This window comes from Gopherus evgoodei, chromosome 12 (genome assembly GCF_007399415.2).
Source record: "Gopherus evgoodei ecotype Sinaloan lineage chromosome 12, rGopEvg1_v1.p, whole genome shotgun sequence".
In the NCBI taxonomy this organism is placed as follows: Eukaryota; Metazoa; Chordata; order Testudines; family Testudinidae; genus Gopherus; species Gopherus evgoodei.
The window spans coordinates 43,675,520-43,684,055 of NC_044333.1; the positions used below are offsets into that span (position 1 = coordinate 43,675,520).

At 46.7% G+C, this 8,536-nt stretch overlaps 1 protein-coding gene across 5 annotated transcripts in view; it reads right to left on the reverse strand.

Moving 5' to 3' along the window:
* Positions 1-7,918, reverse strand: part of IST1 (IST1 factor associated with ESCRT-III) — a 29,714-nt gene extending 21,796 nt beyond the window's left edge. For 3 of the 5 annotated variants that reach the window (XM_030581179.1, XM_030581178.1, XM_030581173.1), the window contains exon 1: positions 7,494-7,600. The gene's annotated coding sequence lies outside the window, so the exon portion shown is untranslated. Of the gene's footprint in view, positions 1-7,320; positions 7,422-7,493; positions 7,601-7,894 lie in introns of those variants that run through there. The other 2 variants (XM_030581175.1, XM_030581174.1) reach the window with 2 other exon arrangements.
* Positions 7,919-8,536: the final 618 nt, after the last annotated feature.

An 8,536-nucleotide genomic window follows, 5' to 3' on the forward strand; every position in this document is an offset into this window, starting at 1 on the left:
AAATTCTTCATAGTGTTTGTACTTATTGTTACATAACCATAACTTTCACTTGATGTGTTTTTGGATGGGAACAGTAATGTGAGTGTGAGGAGTTAAACATCATGAAGAACTTAAAGTCTAAGCCCCTATTTTCAGGCAAATAACTTGCCAGAAAAACTACTCTTTGGGCTGAGCTTTCTTACGCTGTGTCTCAGGGCAGAAGGGAATTTGTTCAAAAAGTTGGTACAGCTCCTTTTTGCTGTTATTTAGGTGGTCAGGTTGAGAATCAGTTTCCACACAAGACATTTCAAGTTTTTTTGCACTTGGATAAGTTGTATTTAAAAGGTTCAAAGTTTGCCTGCCCCTCCCTGCTATGAAGAACATGGCTTTGCCACTCAGGAAAAGTAGTTGCAAAATGAGTTTACTGACCAGCAAAAAACAGGTGTCCAGAACAAAGCGAACACTATTTATCTTCCTGATTTAAGGACCACATTGGGTGCAGCTATCCAAATACATTCATGTAAAGGTATTAGTGAGTGAACAGGTTTTGGTCACTCGTTCTGCTTTTTTCAAACCTCAAACTTAAATTAAAACAGAACTGCAACATTATGAGTGAGATTTGTACAAGCAGAGATGTCAGAATTTTTTAAATTATTATTCACAGAGGTATCACGATGAGCCACCTTGCCCTCTCTCAGGGCTTGAAAACTCTTGACAGGCAAGTGAATCAGCTTGGCTTTATACATACTAGAGGAGACGCAGAGCAGCACTAGAGGCTGCTACTCCTTTCCCTATAGGGAAGGAAGGAACGCTCTTCACTGAACCAAGTGCAAAGCGGAGAAGAAAGAGGTGGACAGGTTTTATTAACAGGATTTCGCATTTTAGAGAAGTCAGATGAACAGCAAGCAGCACAAGTGCCGCGGAGCATAGACACCCTGTCACAATAGCATCTATGTGCTCTACTCAGCTAGGACTACAACTAGCCATATTCCAAAGCAGAGACAGAGACTAATGCAATACAGACCAGACAGCATACAGGCCTTGTGCTCCCATCCCCATTCTTCAGCACTGGTGTAAACACAACCCCTTGCTATGTCAAACCTAATTAAGAGTGTAAACTCCCCAAGGACTTGTGTGTCTTGCTGCCTATAAAATGCTGCACACACGAGGCTAAAGAAATAAAAAATAAGGAAGTCCTAAGAACAAAAAGGTACCGTCCAATGTTTTCTCTCTTCCACCCTTTATCTTGTCTATGTAGATTGTAAACCCTTTGGACAGAGTCTTCTCGTACTCCAGGTTTGCACAGTGTCTAATACAATGGGGCTGCAAGCACTACTATAATACAAGTAATACATTTTGTATTCACAGCACTAGCAGCTATAAAGTCTAAGATGTTTGATGGAGCAGAGAGCACTCTTACCTTAGGAATAGGCAAACTGACTCAGACAGATATCCCTATTTAAGGAAAGTCGTAAATTACGATGCCATGTCCACAACAATTTGTATCCATCTTAGACACTTATCTGGCCCCCATCCCTGCAGCATCTGAGCACCCTTGTGGGAACACCACAGAATCATAGAAATACAGTGCTGGAAGCCTCCTGCACCAAGGCAGGACCAAGTAAACCTAGGCCATTCCTGACAGGTGTTTGTCGAACCTGTTCTTAAAAATCTCCAGTGAAGGGGATTCCACAGCCTCCCTTGGAAGCTTGTTCCAGAACTTAATTACCACAATTGTTAGGAAGATTTTCCTATAACCTCTCTCTCACTGCAAATTACACCCATGACCAATGTTCCCTCTAATTTTTTCCATCTATGTGCAGAATAAATTCTGTTCTGTGCACCAACGTAATGTGTGGAGGTGCGTCACCAGTAGAAACAAAAAAATGTAGATTATAATATATATGTTTTTAAAGTTACCATAGCGATAATTACTCCAGCCAGGAGAGGTTAGGCATTTTAGAACTCAAAGAATTAAATTTAATTGTAAGAGAAATAAAAATTATGAAATGCATAGACCAGTCAAAAAAATTAAAATAACACATTTTGAAAGACTAAAATTACAGAGAATATATACACATTGCAGGAAGTACCAAGATGTAACAACAATAATACAAGTGCGTGTGCGTGAGAGAGAGAGAGAGAGAGAAAGAAAGAGGGGGAGAGAGAAAGAGCACCCGTGCTGGCTGCTGGGAATATTCTGAGAGACGCCGTACGTGATCTCTCTAAGGCACTCACTAAAGCTCTCCTGCTCTTGGGCCCTGACCCCCCTCCGCTGCTCTGTGGAGATGGGGTACATGGGTAGGGGGAGCCAGTGAGAGAGAGATTGTGTGTGCTGGCTGCTGGGGAAGCCTATGAGATGTACGCTGTCTCTAAGGCCCTCACTCGCTGCCCAGAAGGCTTCTTCAGACCTCAGAAGCTCTCTCCTGCGTTGACTCCTGAGCCCTGCCCATAGGTGCTGGAACTAAGGGTGTGGGGGGTGCTGCAGCACTCCCTGACTTGAAGTGGTTCCCATTATATATAGGGTTTAGTTTGGTTCAATGGCTCTCAGCACCCCTACTATAAACATTGATCCATAGCCCGTCCCCTCTCCCCAGCTCTACAGAGGTGGGGGGCTGGGGGAATGGGACGCTCTGACATCAGCACTCCCCTCTTCCCCACACACAGCACAGCCAGCAGGAAGGTCCCGGGAGCAGCTGGCCAGGGGCTCAAAGCAGAGGGTAGAGCAACATGGCAGCAAAACAGCAGGGGGAGAGGCACCTGAACACATGCTGCTGGATGTGTGCAGCTCTGCTAATCAAAAGCGCAACGTTTGAATCACTCCTGGGAAGCCGTCCAATTGCGCAGCTTAGAGGGAACACAGCCCATGACTCCCTGTCCTGCCTTCAGCAAACATGGATCATTGCCCTCTTTACAACAGCCCTTTTTGGTTCACTTTTCCACTTTTTGTAGGATTCCTTTTTGATGTCAGGTCATTAAAGAGCTCCTGATAGAGCAATATTGGCCTCTTACTACCTTCCTATCTTTGTTTTGCACTGGGATAGTTTCCAGTTGTGCCTTTAATATGGTCTTCTTGAAAAACTGCCAGCTCTCCTAAATTCTTTGTATTTTCTTCCCATGGGATTTTTTCTACCAGATCCCCGAGTTTGTTAAAGTCTGCTTTTTTTCAAGTCGATTATTCGTATTTTGCTGTTCTTACTCCTTCCTTTGTCACACAAGACTAAGCTTAAAGTCCTCCATCATTTATAATGCTGTAAAGGGGATTCATGACTTTTACTGCTCTTTCCCTTAAGTACGTGGAGGGATTTACAGATTTTCTAGTTTCTCACACATTGATTATTCCATTAAGAACCGAACTCAAGCATGTGGTATTTTAACAGAACCCTCGTGTCCAATAATGATGAGCATAGTATACATACTTACAAGATGTGCATACTTACCCAACTGCCAAAGTTTCAAATTCTGATTTTTTTTTTTTAAGCACAGCATGGGTCAGATTTCGAGGAAGGAGGCAATAAACTGTCTCTGCAGCTCAAAGGGTAATTTCTCCTGTTTTAGCACCTGTCTCTGATCTCACTAGGTGCAACTCCCACAATGGACACAAATCAATGTTTTAAAATAATTTTACATTTGATATTTAAGTTTACACTTGTTTTAAACTTACAGTTGAATGTACAGCCATCTGCTTTACAGGCAAAGTGCCCTAATCACTTCATTATTTAAATGAACTAGGCAATTCAGCCTGACCATCTTTAGGAGATGCTGCAAAATCTTCCTCTTCAGAAGAAAAACAAAACCCACAAACTTTGAGCACCTTCCACATAATATCAATAGCAAAGTCCCTAGTGAACAGGTTCCTCCTCCCTTTTTGAGGTAAAGCCTTTGTTTTTGTTGATTTGTCTGTACAGGCATTTGGGTGGTGGTGCGGGTGTTTGGTTAAATGAGGTATCCATGTTAAGACTCATGCTTGCTATGATAGTTACTATAGCAATCAGCTAGGCTATAAAACCTTAAAATAAAACACATTAACTGACAGAGTAAAGTTTCCAAAAAGTAAGTATGAGATTTAGGAGCTTAAGTCCCATTGATTTTGCTCCACGGTCCCTTAGGCACTTTTGACAATTTAAACCATGGATCCTTTTCAGTGTAATATGGAGCCTCGGGCTCGTGGAACCCCCGCAACGAGCTAGTTCTGAAAGCTGGCGGAGTCAGTCGACGCTACACCCGGCTCATGAGACAGCTCACGGTGTCCGACACCATCAGGTTGTCCAGAGACATTTATATGGAACACATCACCAGACACCGCCAATACCACACTGAGTAATTGAGACAGCCGACCAGGGAAATAATCCACTTCCTTCTCTGACAGACCAAGGGACGCACCCCACCCATGTACTTATCCGCTACACCAATACTGACTTGGACTCCTTATTCATTCCATGGGTGGCGTACCCGAGCCCACTTATCCACTGACACTTTAAAAACCCTTGCACCCCAGTCTGGGTCTATGCCAGTTATGTGATATGTATGTATCCTTTCATCCTTGCATACGATATCTGTAACCCCCCATAACCCAAGCCTGACCCCAGATGTATAGTACCTTCCCTCTTAACTTGTGTGCATTTCATTTCAAACATTCACTTTAATAATTTTTTTAAATCTGTTAAGTCAGTTTCTTCCATTGTCACCACAGTATATATGTAAGACACATCACACTGCGTATGTAGCAATGACTTATTACACAGAATGTCAATTTGAAAACTAGCCAATTAAAAACAAAATAGTTAGAAGTGAGCTCCGATCATAGGCATGTCTGAGTCCCCTGCCAAATTTTGTCATTTGCAGACACATTTTCCTCTTCCCTGATGCGTGTGAAACGTCCACAAAAAACAAGGAAACAGTGAAAGTGACTATCAAACACAGAAGTAAAATTAATTTTTCCCTCTTTTTCAGTTATAACAGAGGTTGCTGATGGCCCAGACAGCTGCCTGGTCACATGGTGCTAGCTCCTCATTTCCAGCTGCAACACTGTATTAGAAGATAGCTAGACTGCAATACCTTCCTAATATTACTTTCAACATAGACTTTAAGGTCAGAAGGGACCATTATGATCTGACCTCCTGCATAATGCAGGCCACAGAATCTCACCCATCCACTTCTATAACAAACTCCTAACCTATGTCTGAGTTATTGAAGTCCTCAAATTGTGGTTTAAAGACCTCAAGCTGCAGAGAATCCTCCAGCAAGTGACCCATGCCCCACGCTGCAGAGGAAGGCGAAAAACCTCCAAGGTCTCTGCCAATCTGCCCTGGAGGAAAATTCCTTCCCAACCCCAAATATGGCGATCAGTTAAACCCTGAGCATGTGGGCAAGACTCACCAGCCTGCACCCAGGAAATAATTCTCTATAACAACTCAGATCCCAACCCATCTAACATCCCATCACAGACCACTGGGCATACTTACCTGCTGATAATCAAAGATCAATTGCTAAATTAATTGCCAAAATTAAGCTATCCCATCATACCATCCCCTCCATAAATTTATCAAGCTTAGTCTTAAAGCCAGATACGTCTTTTGCCCCACTACTCCCCTTAGAAGGCTGTTCCAGAACTTCACTCCTCTAACATAAACAATTGTATAAGGTTGCAAGTCAGAGTGAGTGCTATTAAAGTTTGGGAATCCTTGAGTTATATTATTTTTAATGTTACTTACACCAATAGTAATAAAAGTGTTCAGACAGATGCAATGTTTCAGTTGACAGGGTCTCTAGACACTATGGATCGCTAGGAATAAGCAATGGTTAATTACTGTAAATCCATCCCTCAAATTGTAAAAGATAGGTCCCTATATTTATGTAGTCTGGATTAATTGTCTATTACTTCTCATATTTTAATCTGAAATTAGGCTCCTACCATTTCCCTTGATTGACAATAACATTAAGATGTGTTAGATTGTGGAATAGTCTACAATACAATACACAGTCAATTTTTGTCCTCAGTTTCATTACATCACTCATGAATCACTTTTGACCTCTTTAAATAATTTCATTTCCTCCTTGATGTTTACCCTTGTCACATGCTTGTAGACTCATGTTCTCTCCCACTACTTACCTATCAATTAGCCAACACACACCTAGCGCATTCCACATCTCTTCAAAACACTTGATCTCCCTTACTTCTCTGCTCTTCTCCACAGTTTCTCAAATCTGCCTCTCTTTGGTAATGAAGTATCCAAGAATTAATCACATTTAAAACTGGTGTAGATGATGCAAAATTGCTGGCATATTCCATCCCAGATGCAGATATATTCAATGGAACGTTAATATACGTAAAATGTTTAAGACTTATCTAGAGTTTCATAAATAGCATGCACATGCTTTACGGACAAATGAAGATGAGACTCTATGCTGAATAGCTTAAAATATGAGTTAAGACTAAAATTATAAGTGATAAAAGAAGGAGAGCTGAAAAGAAAGATAAAAGTGTAAAGTCATCTGCTTAACCAACCTTTGGGGTGATATCAAAACATCTGAAATACTATTCCAAACTAGTACAAGAATATTTTAATATTCTGGTTTTACTAGTTTAGTATAACACTGTGCAACTATCTCATCCCATGGACAAACGGGACTTCAGCAACTGAAAGGTAGGAGAGCAGGGAAGAGACCAGTGGTGCTGCAGGCGCCCGGAACACACATAACAACAGTTACTCAGAGTAACAGACGGGGACCCTGCCCAGCCTCTTGCCCCTAACTTTCGGAGGGGGAGCATTACAGGGCCTGTGGCTGGACGCTGGAGGGGAAGCTCAGCTACCTCCATGCCCCCCTCCCCACACGTTGCTCCCTCCGTAGGCGCTCTGCCGCTGATCTCTGTAGTGCAGTGATCACCCAGGACCCCGCACACGGCCCCAGATGCTCGGCGCGGTACAAACACACCGCCCTGCCCTAGGCCTGGCAAAGTGGTTCCCAGCCCTTCTTCGTCTGCAGGTCTTAAACCCATTTCCAAGGGCGGCGCGGCCCCCGCGTCGGGACCGGCGGGAAGAGAGGACGGGGCGGGGGGGGGCCCCCGCGTCGGGACCGGCGGGAAGAGAGGACGGGGCGGGGGGGGGCCCCCGCGTCGGGACCGGCGGGAAGAGGGGGGAGAGAGGACGGGGCGGGGGGCCGGGAAGGCGCCGCCCCCAGCCAGCGAGGCAGTGAGGTGGCGGCTGTGGGGCAGCAACTCCTGCGCAGGGGCGGCAAAGGGGGGCCGGGGCCAGGCCGGGGTCTCTGTCACACGGGCCGGAGCACGCGCCAGCAGCCATGCGAGCCCTGGCGGGCGCACCGCGCGCTGCGCCCACTCACCGGCCGGGTCCCCGCGACAGGGCAGCAGTAGTCAGGCGCCAAAATGGCGGCGGCGGCGGCGCAGCCTCAGCGCTCCCGCGGGCGGAGCGATCCGCGGGGCTCGGGGCGGCCGCGCTGGGCCAGTAGGACCCTGAGCTGGGCGGCGAGGGAGGGGGGCTCAGACCCTACTTCACCTGCTGCCACTGTCCGACCGACCGGCCGTGGAGCCACCCAGCCCGGAGCCGCTCCGCCTCCCCGAGCGCAGCCCGGCCCGCTTCACCCGCCGGACCCTAGGTTCGGGGCGGGGCCTGGGGGTAGGTTGGACTGACAGCCGTGTGCCCCTCCCACCAGCGCTTGGCCCCGCCCCCAGCTCCGTACAGCGACTGGCCTCGCCCCCAGCCCCGATACAGCGCCTGGCCCCCGCCCCCACCTCAGCGCCGATATAGCGATTGGCCCCGCCCCCAGCCCCGTACAGCGCCTGGCCCCGCCCCCAGCCCCGATACAGCGCCTGGCCCCCGCCCCCACCTCAGCGCCGATACAGCGCCTGGCCCCGCCCCCACCTCAGCGCCGATACAGCGCCTGGCCCCGCCCCCACCTCAGCGCCGATACAGCGCCTGGCCCTGCTCCCCCTCAGCGCCGATACAGCGACTGGCCCCGCCCCCACCACCGTACAGCACCTGCCTCCTCCGCCCCCCCCATCGCTGAGACAGCGCCTGGCCTCGCCCAGCACTTGGAGTTGTAGGGAGGTTGCGTTAGAAATATAGGAGGGTCTAGATCCCATCCGCAGGAAGGCGATTGGCTCGGGTACATTGCTAAGAGGCTAGGTATTTTCAGTGCAGTATCATAGCATCAGCCCTGGTTTGTCCGGTGAGTCTGCCTGTGTAAGAGGGCCAGGTAGGGCCAATTGTCCTTTTTTAGTTTGACTGCTGTGACACTGAGCCAGAAAGGATTAAACAACTAGCAGGCTAACTGACCCTAATTTAACCTATAAAGACATATTAAGAAAGTATATAAATGGTAATTAGAGCCATTCCTTATCAATAGCTGACAAAGCATTTTAGAGTAGAGCTTTGACATTCAAACTTATTTGTGTGTTTACATATATCTTGTCAGATGTAAATCATGCAGCCAGATTAGCTTGTGGACACTAATTCACTTTGATGTCTTAATTGCATTATATTATGCCTGTGGATGGTTCAGTTAACCTTAAGATCAAAGATGTAAGATATTGCCGGAA